This window comes from Somniosus microcephalus, chromosome 1 (assembly GCF_052327205.1).
Source record: "Somniosus microcephalus isolate GS21.2 chromosome 1, FLI_Smic_1.0, whole genome shotgun sequence".
Classification (NCBI taxonomy): Eukaryota; Metazoa; Chordata; class Chondrichthyes; order Squaliformes; family Somniosidae; genus Somniosus; species Somniosus microcephalus.
Window position 1 is genome coordinate 27549839 of NC_140987.1, and position 17023 is coordinate 27566861.

Sequence of the window (17023 nt, forward strand, 5' to 3'; positions counted from 1 at the left end):
GAGGGCCACTCCCATGGGTGTAGAGGGGCATGTGGTGGTGCATTTTGGACCTTCTGGCATCCTGAGCAGCTCTTTGTCAGGTCCTCGATTTGCTGATCGATCCCTGGCCACCACACATAAGCCCTAGCAAGGCTTTTCATTTTCACCCCTCCCAGATGGCCTTCGTGAAGCTCATTGAGCACTCTCTCCCTTAACTTGGGTGGAATTACCACTCGGGATCCACACATCAAGGTCCCCTGGCATACTGACAGCTGTTCTCTTCTGGATGAGAATGCTGGCAACAGTGAGTCGCCATGTGCTGGCCATCCCTTCACTGTCAAATCATATACCCGAGACAGTGTCGGGTCATTTCGGGTTTCCTTCTCTATACCAGCGTTAGTTACTGGCAAGCATTCAATTATAGTCGAATGAAATATTTCGACAGGATCCACTGCTGGTGCTTCCTCCGCAGTAGGCAGTGGCAGGCGTGATAGCCCATCAGCGTTTCCATGCTGTTTCATGCCCTTATACTCGATTTCATATTGGTGCGCCCCTAGAAAAAGGGACCATCTTTGTAGCCATTGCGCAGTCATCACCGGAACGCCCTCCTTTGGATTAAAGATGGAGACAAGTGGTTGGTGGTCAGTCAGCAAGGTGAACTGCCCGTGCAGATAGTGATTGAACTTTTTCACTCCCCACACTAGGCTGAGGGCCTCCCTGTCAATCTGGGCGTAGTTACGCTCAGCTGAAGTTAGTGATCGAGATGCAAAGGCTACTGGCCTCTCCGAGCCGTCCGGGAATTTGTGCGACAGCACCGCTCCAATGCCATAGGGTGATGCATCACATGCCAACCGAATTGGTAGTGCTGGGTTGAAATGAGCCAACACCTCTTTTGATGTGATCAATGCTTTGCTCTTCTGGAAAGCTCGTTTACATTCGTCACTCCACTTCCATGGTACCCCCGTTTGCAGTAGGGTGTTCAGTGGGTGTAGTACGGTAGACAAATTCGGCAAGAACTTATGGTAGTAGTTCACCAGCCTGAGGAACGACCTCAGTTGTGACACATTTTCCGGTGCTGGAGCCTTGACTATTGCCTCAATCTTTTCAGGTGACTTATGTAACCCCTCTTTATTAATAACGTGGCCACAATACGAGATCTGCTTCTGGAAAAACTCGCATTTGTGGCGATTAGCTCGGAGCCCATATTCCTTCAATCTAGTGAGCACCTGCTCCAGGTTGGCGAGGTGATCACTGTCATTTTCGCCCGTGACCAGGATGTCGTCCAAATAACACTGGGCCCCTGGAATCCCTTGCAGGACTTGTTCCATAAGAACATAAGAACATAAGAACATAAGAAATATGAGCAGGAGTAGGCCAATCGGCCCCTCGAGCCTGCTCCGCCATTCAATAAGATCATGGCTGATCTGATCCTAACCGCCAATCTACTATCACAGAACCATCTCCTGAATCTAACAGAATTAGACACACGAAATAGGAGCAGGATCAGGCTACACGGCCCCTGGGCCCGCTCCGCTACCCACAGGGCCATGACTGATCTGAACCTAGACTCATGTCCAAATTCCTGCCCGCTCCCCGTAACCCTTAATTCCCTTTACTTCTAGGAAACTGTCTATTTCTGTTTTAAATTTATGTAATGATGTAGCTTCTACAGCTTTTTGGGGCAGCATATTCCATGGACCTACCACCCTCTGAGTGAAGTAGTTCCTCCTCATCTCAGTTTTGAAAGAGCAGACCCTTATTCTAAGCCTATGCCCACTAGTTCTAGTTTCACCCACCATCGGAAACATCCTCCCCGCATCCACCCGATCCAACCCCTTCACAATCTTATATGTTTCAATAAGATCGCCTCTCGTTCTTCTGAACTCCAATGAGTAGAGTCCCAATCTACTCAACCTCTCCTCATATGTCCATCCCCTCATCCCCGGGATTAACCGAGTGAACCTTCTTTGTACTGACTCGAGAGCAAGTATGTCTTTTCTTAAGTATGGACACCAAAACTGTATGCAGTATTCCAGGTGCGGTCTCACCAATACCTTGTACAACTGAAGCAATACCTCCCTATTTTTATATTCTATCCCCCTAGCCATGAAAGCCAATATTCCATTGGCCTTCTTAATCACTTGCTGCACCTGCATACTAACCTTTTGAGTTTCGTGCACCAAGACCCCCAGATCCCTTTGTACTTTAGCACTTTCCAGTTTCTTGCCATTAAGATAATAACTTGCTCTACGATTTTTCCTGCCAAAGTGCATAACCTCACACTTTCCAGTATTGTATTCCATCTGCCAAATCTCTGCCCACTTACTTAGCCTGTCTATGTCCCCTTGCAGGTTTTTTATGTCCTCCTCACCCACTACTTTCCCTCCCATCTTAGTATCATCTGCAAACTTTGATATGTTACACTCGGTCCCCTCCTCCAAATCGTTAATATAGATTGTAAAGAGTTGGGGACCCAGCACTGACCCCTGCGGAACACCACTAGTTACTGATTGCCAGTCTGAGAATGAACCATTTATCCCAAATCTCTGCCTTCTGTTAGATAGCCAATCCTCTATCCATGCCAGAATATTACCCCCAATCCCGTGATTTTTTATCTTAAGCAATAATCTTTTGTGTGGCACCTTGTCAAATGCCTTTTGGAAGTCTAAATACACTACGTCCACTGGTTCCCCTTTATCCACCCTATATGTTGCTTCCTCAAAGAACTCCAGCAAATTTGACTTCCCCTTCATAAAACCATGCTGACTTTGTCCTATTAAATTATGATTATCCAAATGTCCTGTTACTGTCTCCTTAATAATGGACTCCAATATTTTACCTACCGGTTAGGCTAACCGGTCTATAGTTTCCAGCCTTCTGTCTACTGCCCTTTTTAAATAAGGGTGTTACATTAGCAGTTTTCCAGTCTGCCGGGACCTTTGCTGAGTCCAGGGAGTTTTGGAAAATTATTACCAATGCATCCACAATCCCTACCGCCACTTCCCTCAAGACCCTCGGATGTAAGCCATCAGGTCCAGGTGATTTATCCGCCTTGAGTCCCATTATTTTACCGAGTACCACTTCCTTAGTGATTTTGATCGTGTTTTGCTCCTCCCCCCCATAGCCCCCTGTTTGTCCAGTGTTGGGATATTCTTAGTGTCTTCTACTGTAAAGACTGATACAAAATATTCATTCAGTGTTTTTGCCATCTCCATATTTCCCACCATTAATTTCCCGGTCTCATCCTCTAAGGGACCAACATTTACTTTAGCCACGCTTTTTCTTTTTATATAACTATAAAAACTCTTACTATCTGTTTTTATATTTTTGCTAATCCATTGCCCTTTGTCAAATAGCCGGAGCTGATGCTACCCCGAACACCAGCCGGTTGTATTGGTAGAGACCTTTATGAGTGTTGATCGTGAGGTACTGTTTCGAGGCTTCTTCTACCTCCATTTGCAGGTACGCCTGGGCCTGATCAATCTTAGTGAAGCGTTTCCCTCCAGATAGCAAGGCGAAAATATCTTCAATCCGCGGAAGCGGATATTGTACAGTGTGAAGGACTGGGTTCACTGTCACCTTAAAGTCCCCACAGATGCGAACCTTCTTTGGTTCCCCAGGCGTATTACTCAACGACCTCTTCATTACAGGAACGATGGGTGTAGCCCACTCGCTCCAGTCCACTTTGGACAGTACTCCTGAACGTTCCAAACCTTCCAGCTCTGCTTCGACAGCTGGGCGGATCGCATAAGGTCTGGCCTTAAAAAACTTTGGGCTTGCATTTTCCTCTATTTTGATCATCGCTGTTATGCCTTTTAGTGTTCCGAGTCCCTGCTGGAACACTTCTTGTGCGTCAGTTAGCATTTTTGACAGTCGTCCAGGTGTGACGTCGTCATCCTTTTTGGCATCTACAGTCAGTGCTTGTATGGAATGCCAATCTAGCTGTATCTTGCAGATCCATTCACGTCCTAGTGGTGGTGGTCCTCCATCTGGCAATACATATAGGTCCATTTTTGGTGTTTCCTTGCCATTATATATAACGTTCACCCTTATTTTTCCTTTGGGGTAGACTTTTTGCCCTGTGTACGTCTTCAAGTCAATCTTTGTATCTCTCAAGGGTATATGTGAGAATAGCCGCTTGTAGTCCCTTCGGTTTATGACTGTTAGGGCTGATCCTGTGTCCAATTCCATTTTCACTTGGACTCCTGCTATCTTGAGCGTGACCCAGATAGTTTGGTGATCCTCCGTTTTGATCACATTATGTAGTTTCAGACAACCCAGCTCCTTGCTTCCAGAGTCTGTATCACTCTTCTGTTTGTCTGAACTACTCTCCATCACCTTATGCACTTTCTTGTACTTCTCCTGTGGAGATTTCTTGCTGCTGGTTTTCTTTCCCGACCTGCAGACTCTTGCTATGTGTCCTACTTTTCCACACTGTCTGCACACTTTGTCCTTGAACCAGCAATCATTATGGTCGTGTGTTGTTCTGCCGCAGCGATAGCACTTCATTGTTCCATATGACATTTCATTTGTGCCATATTCTTGTGGTCTCCGTTGTATCTCTGCAGCGCCCCGTGCTGCTGCTTCGTGTGATACTGCAATGCTGAAAGCCTTGTCCAGCGTAAGATCCTTTTCTGATAGAAGCCGTTTCTGGGTTCCTTCACTTTGAAGCCCACACACAAACTTGTCCCTTAAAGTATCTGCTAGTCCCGTTCCAAACTGGCAGTGTTTCGATAGCTTGCGCAGTTCCGTTAAATACTCAGCATTACTTTCATCTTTATGCTGGTTCCTTTTGTGAAACTTAAATCTTTCTGCTATCAGCAGCGGTGTGGGGTTTAAGTGGTCCTGTAGGATTGACACTATGGCCTAGAAATTGGGTTGGTAGCGCCGGCGCTGAGCGCCTAAAGAGACCTAGAATTGGGGCGAAGCCCTATGTAGGGGCGGACGCTATGAAGATAGCGCCAACTCAGAAATTGACTCTACATTTAGCGCCTGCGCTAAGTGTTTGCGCGCGCCCGCGAGCGCAAGCAGCTCATGACGTCATTTCAGTGTGCAACGCCTTTTAGGAGCGCCTGAGTGCATATTGGGTGGCGCCCGGAGCCTTAGCGCCCAGCGCTATTAGTGACAGTTCGAGGGAGGGCTAACAGGCCCTTCTCGGAGTAGGGCAGCGCTATTTAAAGGGGACAGCTCTAGTGCAGAATCTTCTGTCACTTGGCCTGCTCATTGCGATCGCTGCTAGAGAGAGTTGGCGAGCTAATGTGGATCGGGGTTCTGGGATTTGAGCTTCACAGTACTTGGTGTTGAGTCTGTATGTCCCAGTTAATGTTAGGATCAATCACTGGACACAGACAACAAGAATAACTTTTAACAGGTCTTTACTATTCGGAGGTCAGGGCTGAACTGCCCAGCAAATCCTTACACAACACTTATATACCGGTGTGGTCACCACCGGTATTACAGTATACAGCAGCCAAGAGAAAGTAGTACATCTCTTAAAGTAGTTCTCTTAAGGTGGAACAGGTTACATACACCACAATCCTCCCTTTTTAGCTTAACAGTTATATCCCCATTTAACATAACATAATAACATATATACAACTTCATGCAAAACAGTTCAAAGATTCAGTCTCTGAGGAGGCCTCCTGATTCGAGTTGGATAACGCCTTTCAGGGGTCTCTGATTCTCGTTGTTGGGGTGATTCATCTAGTTGGTCTCTTATGGATTGGACATCATCATCAGGTACATTCACTTCTGAGGTAGATGCTTCAGGTTCACTAACTTCTTCCACGGTTGTCTCTGCCGTAACCATGGGTTCGACCCTTGTTCTCGATTCTACCAGTTGGTCAGCATGACGCCGTATTACATTTTCACCAATATCTACCGTGTACATCAGGGGTCCTTGTCTGGCCCGAATTGTTCCAGATTGCCATTTCTCGTTTTTATAGTCCCGGGCTAACACTGGTTGTCCTATTTCGAAACTCCGAGTGGTCTTGTTATTTATATGCTGGAACTGTTTGTTTTCAACTTCCCTCCGCACATTTGGTTTTAACAAGTCCAACCTGGACCGCAACCTCCTGTTATAGAACATCATGGCAGGACTTTGGTTTGTCACTGCATGAGTGACGTTTCGATATGCCAGTAGGAATTTGTCCACCTTGTGTTGTAGTGGAATCTGATCTTCGCTCATGGCCTTTATTGCTTTTTTAAACGTTTGTACAAATCTCTCGGCCAACCCGTTTGTAGCCGGATGATATGGGGCAGAGGTATAATGTTTCACCCCATTCTTCTTCATGAATCTCTGGAATTCTTCTGACACGAACTGCGGTCCGTTGTCTGAACATATTTGTTCTGGCAATCCATTTCTCGCAAATATCGTTCTTAACACCGCGATCGTCTTTTCCGAGGTAGTGGTAGTCATCTTAATCACTTCTGGCCATTTAGAATGTGCGTCCACCGCAATTAAAAACATGGAGTCCATGAAAGGACCAGCAAAGTCAATATGTACACGTTGCCATGGGGTTGAAGGCCATTCCCATGGATGCAGCGGTGCAATCGGAGGTGCATTTTGCACTTTTTGGCACCCTGAGCAGCTTTTCGTCAGATCCTCTATCTGTTGGTCGATACCCGGCCACCACACATAAGCCCTAGCAAGGCTTTTCATCTTGACTCCCCCCAGATGACCTTCATGCAGTTCCTTTAGAACTCTCTCTCTTAACTTAGGAGGAATAATCACCCTTGTTCCATACATCAATGTTCCTTGACAGACGGACAGCTGTTCTCGTCTTGCTGAGAATGCCGGTAACAGTGGATCACCATGTGCTGGCCATCCCTTCATTGTCACTTCGTAGACCCTGGACAGTGTCGGATCGTTCCTGGTTTCTCTTTCAATACTTGCATTGGTGACTGGTAAACATTCGATGATGGTCGAGTGAAATAACTCAACAGGGTCAACCGTCGGTGCCTCCTCCTCTGTAGGTAGTGGCAGGCGCGACAGCCCATCAGCATTACCATGCTGCTTTGTACCTTTGAATTCTATCTGATATTGATGTGCCCCTAGGAAAAGGGACCATCTCTGGAGTCTCTGTGCTGTCATCACCGAAACACCCTTCTTAGGGTTAAAAATGGATACCAACGGCTGGTGGTCTGTCAGAAGCGTAAACTTTTGGCCCTGCAGGTAATGATTAAACTTCTTTACTCCCCACACAAGGCTGAGAGCCTCCCTATCTATCTGAGCATAGTTGCGCTCAGCGGAGGTCAATGATCTGGATGCGAACGCAACTGGCCTCTCCTGGCCATTTGGCAACTTGTGTGAGAGTACTGCCCCAATACCATATGGAGAAGCGTCACAAGCCAAACGAATAGGCAGCATTGGGTTGAAGTGAGCCAACACTTCCTCTGAGGTGATCAATGCCTTGCTTTCGTGAAAGGCCCTCTTACAGTCCTCGCTCCACTTCCATGGTACTCCCTTCTGCAAAAGAGCATTCAGCGGGTGCAGCACCGTGGATAAATTTGGCAGAAACTTATGGTAATAGTTAATCCACCCTAGAAACGACCTCAATTGGGATACATTATCCGGAGCGGGAGCCTTCACAACAGCTTCGATCTTGTCAGGAGACTTATGAAGCCCCTCCTGGTCAATGACATGACCACAGTACGAGATCCGCTTCTGAAAGAATTCACATTTCTGGCGATTAACTCGAAGACCATATTCTTTCAATCTGGTGAGCACCAGTTCCAAGTTTGCAAGGTGTTCCTCGTCATCATCTCCTGTAATCAGAATATCGTCCAGGTAACATTGTGTACCTGGAATTCCCTGTAATACCTGCTCCATGGCCCTCTGCCAAATTGCTGGAGCCGATGCCACTCCAAAAACCAGTCTATTATACCGGTACAAGCCTCTATGCGTGTTGATCGTGAGATACTGGCGTGACTCTTCCTCAACTTCCATCTGTAAGTACGCCTGCGCCAGGTCTATCTTGGTGAAGTGTTTCCCGCCAGACAACGAAGCGAAGATATCCTCAATCCGTGGAAGCGGATACTGCACCGTGTGAAGCACCGGATTAACAGTGATCTTGAAATCTCCACAGATGCGAACCTTCCCCGGTTCCCCCGGCTTGTTGCTCGATGAACGCTTCATGACTGGGACAATGGGCGTGGCCCACTCACTCCAGTCTACCTTAGACAGTACTCCTGAATGTTCTAGCCCTTCCAGCTCAGCTTCCACAGCAGGTCGTATTGCATAAGGTACCGGTCTGGCTTTGAAAAATTTTGGGTTTGCATGTTCTTCAACCTTGATGTTTGCCGTAATTCCTCTCAGTGTTCCCAGTCCCTGTTGGAACACCTCTTTAGCATCGTCCAATATTCTGGACAATCGTTTAGGTTTGACATCTTTTGTACCGGAATCTACCGTTAGCGCTTTTAAGGAATGCCAGTCCATATTTATTTTCCTAATCCACTCCCGTCCCAGTAGTGGTGGACCTCCCTCAGGTAGCACATATAAGTCCATTCCTCGGCTTTCTTTGCCCTTGTGGACCACCTTTACCTCTATCTTCCCGATGGGGTATACTCTTTGCCCCGTGTATGTTTTCAATACAATCTCCGTATCCCGTAGGGGAATATGTGGGAATAACCTTTTGTAATCTTTCTTATTCATGACTGTCAATGCCGAGCCAGTGTCCAATTCCATCTTCACTTGGACTCCTGCTATCTGAAGTGTGACCCAAATTGTTTGGAGGTCTGCTTCCTTACCAACATTGTGTACTCTTAGACTACCCAGTTCATTACTGCTGGAGTCTGAATCTGACTTCTGTTCGTTCGAACTGTTCTCTGTCACCTTGTGTACCTTTCTGTACTTTTCCTGCGGTGACTTTTTGTTGCTGGTCTTCTTTCCTGACCGGCATACTTTAGCTATGTGACCAAGCCTGCCACATTTTCTGCATTCCTGATTTTTGAACCAGCACTGGTTCTGATCGTGCGTTGTCTTTCCACAACGATAACATTTTACTGTACTCAAGACCATTTGATTGGTGCAGAGTTCCGGTGACCATAGCTGCATTTCCGCAGTGCCTCTCGCTGCGGCTTCTTGCGATGCTGCAATAGTGACAGCTTTATCAAGCGTAAGATCATTCTCTTCAAGCAGTCGCTTTTGTGTTCCTTCTTTTAACAATCCACACACAAATTTATCTCTCAGCGCATCTGCTAGCCGTGTTCCAAACTGACAGTACTTCGATAGCTTACGTAGTTCAATTAAAAATTCAGCGTTGCTTTCGTCTTTCAACTGCGTTCTTCTGTAAAATTTAAATCGTTCCGCTATCATCAGCGGCGTGGGGTTTAAATGATTTTTCAGGACAGTAACAATATTCGCGAAGGTCTGATCCGCCGGTTTATTTGGTGATAGAAGGTGCTTCAATAGCCCGTATGTCTTCGCCCCCATTGAGCTTAATAAGGTCAGTGCTTTCTCATCATCTGGTACCTTATTTGCTTTACAATAAACTTCCATGCGTTCTACATATGTGGTCCAATCTTCGATATCACTATCAAAGGTATTAATGCTCCCATGTTTAGGCATCCTTGCAAGTTTTTAAATTTTTCTTTTTCTCAAAATGGCGGCTTCCTGCTTTTGTCTTCTTCCCCCGCCTACTAAAATGGCGGCTTCCCGCGCTTGGCGGTCTTTCCCGCGCTCGTCTTCTTCCCCCGCCGACTACAATGGCGGATTCCCACGTTTGCCTTCTTCCCCCGCTGGCTGCAATGGCGATTGCCTTGCTGCTGCCGTTCTCGCCTCCCCAGCGGTTCTCACTCCCCGACGCTGCTTTGCCTTGCAGCCCCGCTTGCAGCCCGGTCCTTTACACCGGCTGCGTTTGAATTCTCCGCGGCTCTCGTGCCTTTAGCTTCTCAACTCCCCGACGCTGCTTTGCCTCGCAGTCCCGCTCGCAGCCCGGTCCTGTACACCGGCTGCGTTTGAGTTCTCCGTGGCTCTCGAGCCTTAAGCTGCCCCAGTCGCTGCGCCTCTCGGCCTCGATTGCAGCCCGGCCCTTTCTACCGGCCGTGGTCGAGCTCTCCGCCCTTATTCCTCCATTTTCCCTTCCCTACTCCACAGTCAACGCGGCCGACTTTCTGCTCGTGTCGCTGATCGGCTTACCCACCACCATGGTAGAAGGGATGATCACTGCCTGTCGCTGATGGAGGGCTTCGTGGTCAGAATTCTTTTTCTTTTTAACCCGGGTTCTCGATGCCTCCCGTGCGATGGTGCTCAGCAGGATGATGAGGGCGGATGCCTCTTCTCGACGCCCGTTTTGAGGACGAAGCTGCCTTGGATGTAAATTTGCCGCAGGGTAAGATCGGACTCGTCGCCACTGTTGAGTCTGTATGTCCCAGTTAATGTTAGGATCAATCACTGGACACAGACAACAAGAATAACTTTTAACAGGTCTTTACTATTCGGAGGTCAGGGCTGAACTGCCAGCAAATCCTTACACAACACTTATATACCGGTGTGGGCACCACCGGTATTACAGTATACAGCAGCCAAGAGAAAGTAGTACATCTCTTAAAGTAGTTCTCTTAAGGTGGAACAGGTTACATACACCACACTTGGGACCCTCAACCCTGTCAGAAGCACTTGCAGCACTACACCTAAAAGCCTTTTGACCAACTGGCATCGGAATGGGAGCTTGTTCGGAGGGCGACGGCCTCATCGCCCAACACTGTAAAGGGGCAGAGAGACGGCGGGAGAGAGGGCAGGGATTGGCCAGAAGGAGGAGGGGCGATCGAGGTCGGCCAATCCGACAGGATGCTGCGAGGGTCTTTAGGCAGCAGGTGACAAGCCTTCACATTTCGGAGGAGCAGTGTTAGCGAAGGCTCCGAATCTGGAGGGACATTGTTACTGATCTGTGCCACCTGCTTGGTCAGGATCTGCAGCCGCGTGAACGCTGCAGAACCTCTCTGTCCGTGATGGCTACACTGACTGATTGCCTCCATTTTTATGCCAACGGATCCTTTCAGTCAGCCATTGGGGACAATGCGACTGACGCTCAGGCTGCAGTCCGCTGTTGCATCCGGCAAGTGACAGAGGCCCTTATAGGCGAACGCGTCCATTCATTACCTTCCCTCGGACCCTGCACAAGCAGGCGGAGGAGGAGGAGTATGAGGAGGAGGAGGAGGAAGAGCAGGCGGAGGAGGAGGAGGAGGAAGATGGAAGGGCTGCTGGAAGTGGAAGGTCCATACGTCAGAGGCTCCTCTGGACTCGTCTCGACACCCCTGTGGCGGAATGATGAGAGTCTTACCTCATGCGCACTTTGGATGTTTGAGGGCCTCTGCATGCCAGCATCACTGAAAGTAGTCACATGCACCAAGCAACATTGAAACTTCTGTTTATTGACACAAAAGTCTTTCATTACAACTAAACAACGTAAAGTGAGCAGAAACCATAACTTACAAAATAAATTTGACCTGTTCGGCCAAGCCGCAAAACTCAACAAAAATCTGCAACTATAACAGCAGCTGAGGGTGTCCTTCAATTTGGACAAACAAACGTCTCAGCACCTCCCTCTACAGCTGGCCCCTTGAGGGAGAACGACTTCTCTTTCACGCCCGGCCCCTTCCCTCCCTGCTGCTCCTATGTAATTGCACCCCAGTGGCGGGCTCAAGGCTGGGGGATGCTTGCTGACTCTCTGGACGCGCAGAAGCCCCTGAGGTACGGCCTGGCCGACCTCTGGGCTTGGAGGGTGCGGACGCAGGATGCTTGCTTTGAGCATGGCTGGAAGCAGTGTGGGCTGCAGGTGGTGGCAGCTGCAATGCAGGCGTCCCAGCGCTGGCATGTGCAATGGTCTCCTGACGAGAGAGGACACCTGCACCATGGTCGGACGACACACTAGCTATCTGAGGGGAGCGGCTCGGCTCATCCGCCACAATCGCAGGCTCCATGGATTCCTGGCATTGTACGGGAGTGGAAGGGCCCGGGGTGATCCTATCTGATGCAGAGAGGGTGGCTGCAGTCAGACATCGCGTTGCGTCAATCTGGCTATGGAGGAGCCCAGCAAGTGACTGCGTGGCAACAGTGAGGACCTGTGTGCCAGGTGCCAGTGCTTCGGAGAACGCCTGGGCAGTTCTTCCCATGGCTTCGGACAAGGCAGGAGCCGACCGCTCCACTGCCTCGGACAAGCCCTGCACAGACCTTTCCAGGGATTGTCCGAGGCCCTGAACAGTCCTTTCCATTGCCGACTCAAAGCCATGGACAGTCCTCTCCATTGTTGGGCCAAAGCCCTGGATAGTCCTGTCCATTGTGGCCCCGAAGCCCTGGATAGACCTGTCCATTGTTTCCCCGAACACCTGGAGAGACCTCTCCATTGTTGCGCCAAAGCCCTGCAGAGTCCTCTCCATTGTTGCCCCGAAGTCCAGCATACTCCTAGCCAATGAATCTATTGACTCAGGCATCTTCTCCACTGCAGCCATCAGCTCCGTGTGTCTGACCCGGGCCTGTTTGCTCACCTCTGCCAGGCGACGGACCTCATCTGCACTCTGTGCAGCAGTCATGGCGACCTGCCTTGCCCTGCGGGGAGACGTTGACTGAACTTGCCGATCGCCCCTGCGTTGCTCCATGTCGCTTGGTCCGGCAACTGGTTCATCCTCAGAGCCACCCCCCCTCCCCTCCAGGGGACTACTATCCCCAGTCTGCAGATGTCTCAGCTCCCCGGATTCTGCAGCGGCTGGTCCAGATTCCTCCTGGTCCTCGCCTCCGGTGGCACTGGCACTGGCAGCTTCAGCGCATTGAGCCCGAGTTGGTGCTGCTTCATCTGAAAGTGGGAGGTGGAAGAGTGGCTTTAGCAGAAGGACAGGTTTGCTGAAAGGCATGCCAGGTTGCGGCAAGGCTCTGACATGGCTGCACACTGAGGATGCATGCTGGCGGGGGGACCAAGTGGAAGGCAACAGGTGGAAAAGGTGAGAGTCTTACCCTCGCTGTCGGTAATGGGGTCGGCAGATGCAGTGGTGACTGGACCAGACAGACGTTCTCCAAGTATCTGGTGCACTCTCTCCTCCAGATCCGTTAGAGTGACCACTTGTGCAGGTCCGCCACCGGTTCGACGCTGCTCCTTCCGAACCTGCGCCACCTTGGACTGCAGGGGAAAGAAGGGGAGGTTCTGTTACATGAGGCCTTGAGACCTCCTCGCATCCCCCCATTGTGCAAGAGCCCTTACATGAGGCCTTGAGACCTCCTCGCATCCCCCCATTGTGCAAGAGCCCTTACATGAGGCCTTGAGACCTCCTCCCATCCCCCCATTGTGCAAGAGCCCTGACATGAGGCCTTGAGACATTTGTCCATGTGTGTGCCCAGAAAGGGCCATGGGTGCATACTGACAGATGGCCATTGGCGCATCATTGCAGCAGGGTGCCCGAAGTCAGCTGCAGATGGAGGGAAGCACAAGTTTGGTAAACCATCACTCACCCTAACGATCCGTGTGAGGTCGTTGAATTTCTTCCTGCACTGAACAGGGGTCCTGGTCGCCATGCTGCTGGAGTTCACCCTCACAGCAACCTCCCTCCAAGATCGTCGGTAAGCCTTCTGATTTGGCCTCTTGCCATTATCCGGGTACAGGACCTCCCGACGGTGTTCAACTGCAGCCACCAAGTGGTCCAGAGCCTCAGCGCTGAAGCGCTCTGCTCTCTGCCTAACCTTCTCCATAATGATCACCTTGTACCGCCAGACAAGGGTGAGCGCCGAATCTGAGGCCTGCAGAGTGTTGGGTGTTGAAGCTCAGTCTGACTGACCCACCCCTTTAAGAGCCGGCCGGCGCCTGTAGGTCTCGTGCTTTGCCGTAATTGAGTTCACCTGCGCCCGTCCGCGTCGATATTGAGTAGCGCCTGACCTTTTGCGCCTTAAGAGCACCGTGCAATGGCTGATTTAGCGCCTCAATCCCCTTTGGGGGCGAAGCAACCCAATATCGCGCCAGGCGCAGATAAGTCTCGTCTGGCTATAAACTTTGCGCATCGCCAGTTCTAACGCCTCAACCGGGGCTATACCCAATTTCTAGGCCTATGTTTTCAAAATCCTTTTCTACTGGCTTCTCTGGGGTTACTAGGTTTCGTAGTGAGCCATACGTTTTTGCACCCATTGAATTCAACAATACCAGTGCTTTCTTGTCATCTGGCACTTCATTCGCCTTGCAGTATACTTCTATGCGTTCGACATATGTCGTCCAATCTTCGACTTCATTGTCGAACGCTGTGATACTGCCACTCTTCGGCATTTTTGGGTGTGGTTAGACTGGCTTAAAATGGCATCTCCCGCGCTTTCCTTTCTTCCCCGCTGCGGCTTAAAATGGCGTCTCCCGCGTTGCTGCCAACGCCGCTCTCGGCCGTCCTCGTGGCAAATAGCGACGCCCTGTGGGTTTCGTGCGCTGCTCCTGCGCTGCTGCCAATGCCGCTCTCTGCGGTCCTCATGGCAATGGCAGCATCTCGCGTTTTCCTGCGCGCCTCTCTCCCCCGTTGACGCTGCTCGGCCCTTGACCACCGGCTGCGCTCTGCTGTCTCTCGCCTCTCTCCCCCGTTGATGCCGCTCGGTCCTGAACACCGGCTGCGCCCTGTGCGCTCTGCCCTCTCTCTCTCCCCCGTAGTCGCTGCTCGGCCTTTTTCTGTGCCGCTCGGTTGGGCTCTAGCCCGTCGCTGTCTGGGAAGGGTCTGCGCAGTACCTGTTGCCAGCCCGTTCACTGGACCACCGTGACTGGAAAACCAAGCCTGGCTCTCGACAGCCTCCCCTGCGATGCTCAAATCTCCGCTGGATGACTGGGCGGTTGCCCATGGTCGACGCCCGTGCTTCTGGACTCGACCTTCTTCCACTGTTCTCCAGAAGCGAATCCCTGGGAGGTGATGCAGAGTTGCAGGTAGGTTCAAACTTGCTCGTCGCCACTGTTACGTCCGTGTAATAATAAGAAAAGGACTGCAGAGAACGGTACAACAGGTGTTTACTCAACGTGGTTCAAACTGCAACTGAAACAACAGATTACTACTCAGCGTTATATACAGGTGTGGTCACTGCCGGTACTACAGTATACATGAGCTGTAGAAAGTAGTTCCCCCCTTAAAGGCACATACATTACACCTTCCTAACAGCATTGTAAGTGTACCTACACCATATGGACTGCAGCAGTTCAAGAAGGCGGCTCACCACCATCTTCTCAAGGGTAATTAGGGATGGGCACTAAATGCAGGCCTAGCCAGCGACGCCCACATCCCATCAATGAATTAAAAAAAAGATGCAGGAAGGATGTTCCCGATGGCGGGGGAGTCCAGAACCAGGGGTCACAGTATAAAGATAAGGGGTAAGCCATTTAGGATAGAGATGAGGAGGAATTTCGTCACCCAGAGAGTGGTGAACTTGTGGAATTCTCTACCACAGAAGGCAGTTGAGGCCAATTCATTAAATATATTCAAGAAGGAGTTGGATATATTTCTTAAGGCCTACTCCTGCTCCTATCTTCTGTATTTCTATGTTTCTATGCTGTTGTGGGACCTTGCTGTGTGCAAATTGGCTGCCGCATTTCCTACATTACAACAGTGACTACACTCCAAATAGTACTTCATTGGCTGTAAAGTGCTTTGAGAACATCCGGTGGTCGTGAAAGGTGCTATATAAATGCAAGTCTTTCTTTCTTTCTTTCTGTTAGTGACTGCAAGGAGCCACAGAAAGCCTGCAGTCCAATTTAAGAACAGGAAAACTATCAGGAATGGGATGTGGCCCTTACAAGCCTAATCCCTTTTTTCATAAATCGGTCCTACTTTCCTCAATCCCATCTCCTTCCAGGAATGCATCCCGTTGTCCCTTGCTGTCACGTAGACCGCCACGTGCAATTGCCTTCCTCTCTTATGTGCCAGCTTGGCTTGGCGTGCGTCAGTTTTGGATCTGTTGGTTCACTCTGGGTCAGAAGGTATGTAGCTTTACGCCGCAGAGCAGGGTTCGAGCTCATAATCAGGGCTGACATTCCAAGGCCGTATTGAAGAAGGTGCCGCCTTTCACTGAGATTTTCCTTCCCACTGACTTCGACGGGAAAGGAAAATCAGGTGCGGAGGGATGGGGGTGCGGGGAGTGTGTAAGGGTGGGCAATCCACTGCTGCCCGTTTTATGCCCATGCACTCTCCTCCCCTCCCCACCTACCCTCCCTCTCCCCTCCCCTCCCCCTCCCCTCTCCTCTCCCCCTCCCCTCCTCCCCCTCTCCCCTCTCCCCCTCCCCTCTCCTCTCCCCCTCCCCTCCTCCCCCTCTCCCCTCTCCTCTCCCCCTCCCTTCCCCTCCCTCCCCTCCCACTCCCCTCTCCCCTCCCCTTTCTCCCCTCTCCCCTCCGCCTCCTCCCCTCCCCCTCCCCCTCCTCCCCCTCCCCCTCCCTTCCCCCCTCTGCTCCCCTCCTCCCCCTCCCCACCTACCCTCCCCCTCCCCCTCCCCCTTCCCTCCCCTCCCCCCCCTCCTCCTCCCCCGGCCGAAGTTCAGTTTTAAACCCCCCCCACCACCTCCCATCCCCCCAACTATGTTTCCCAGGTCATTTAAGTGCATTGAACAACCCGTGAGTTTAAATATCACAATCTGCCGCTATGTCACTGGAGTTCAGAACTGCGAGGGTCATTTATTTAGTTGTGACTACTGACTCCTGGTTAGCTGACCGCATAGCCGTTCCATGGTTCAATCAGGTATTTAAATCAGCTGAACATCAGGAGGCCAACAAACACGACTTAACCTTTATAATTAGTGGCTGCTTTTCCTTCTTTGAACAATCTGACTGCTGGCTGACTTAATTAAGCGGTATGATGCCAGTTGCTAAATGCGGTGCAATTATAGAATTGAAAGAATACTCAACATTTCTATCCCGGTGAGCAGCCTGGGTGGAATCTGAACCTTCCTGCTTTTTTTTTCCTAACTTAAATTATTTATTAAATAGAGGCAATGGTGGTTTCGTATTCCAATTAGATGAAAACTCTTTGACTATCGGAAAAGCCAGGGGTGAGAAAGGGTCATTCAGCCCATCGAAGCCCATCCCTCTCCCATCATAGCCAGCAAAGCCT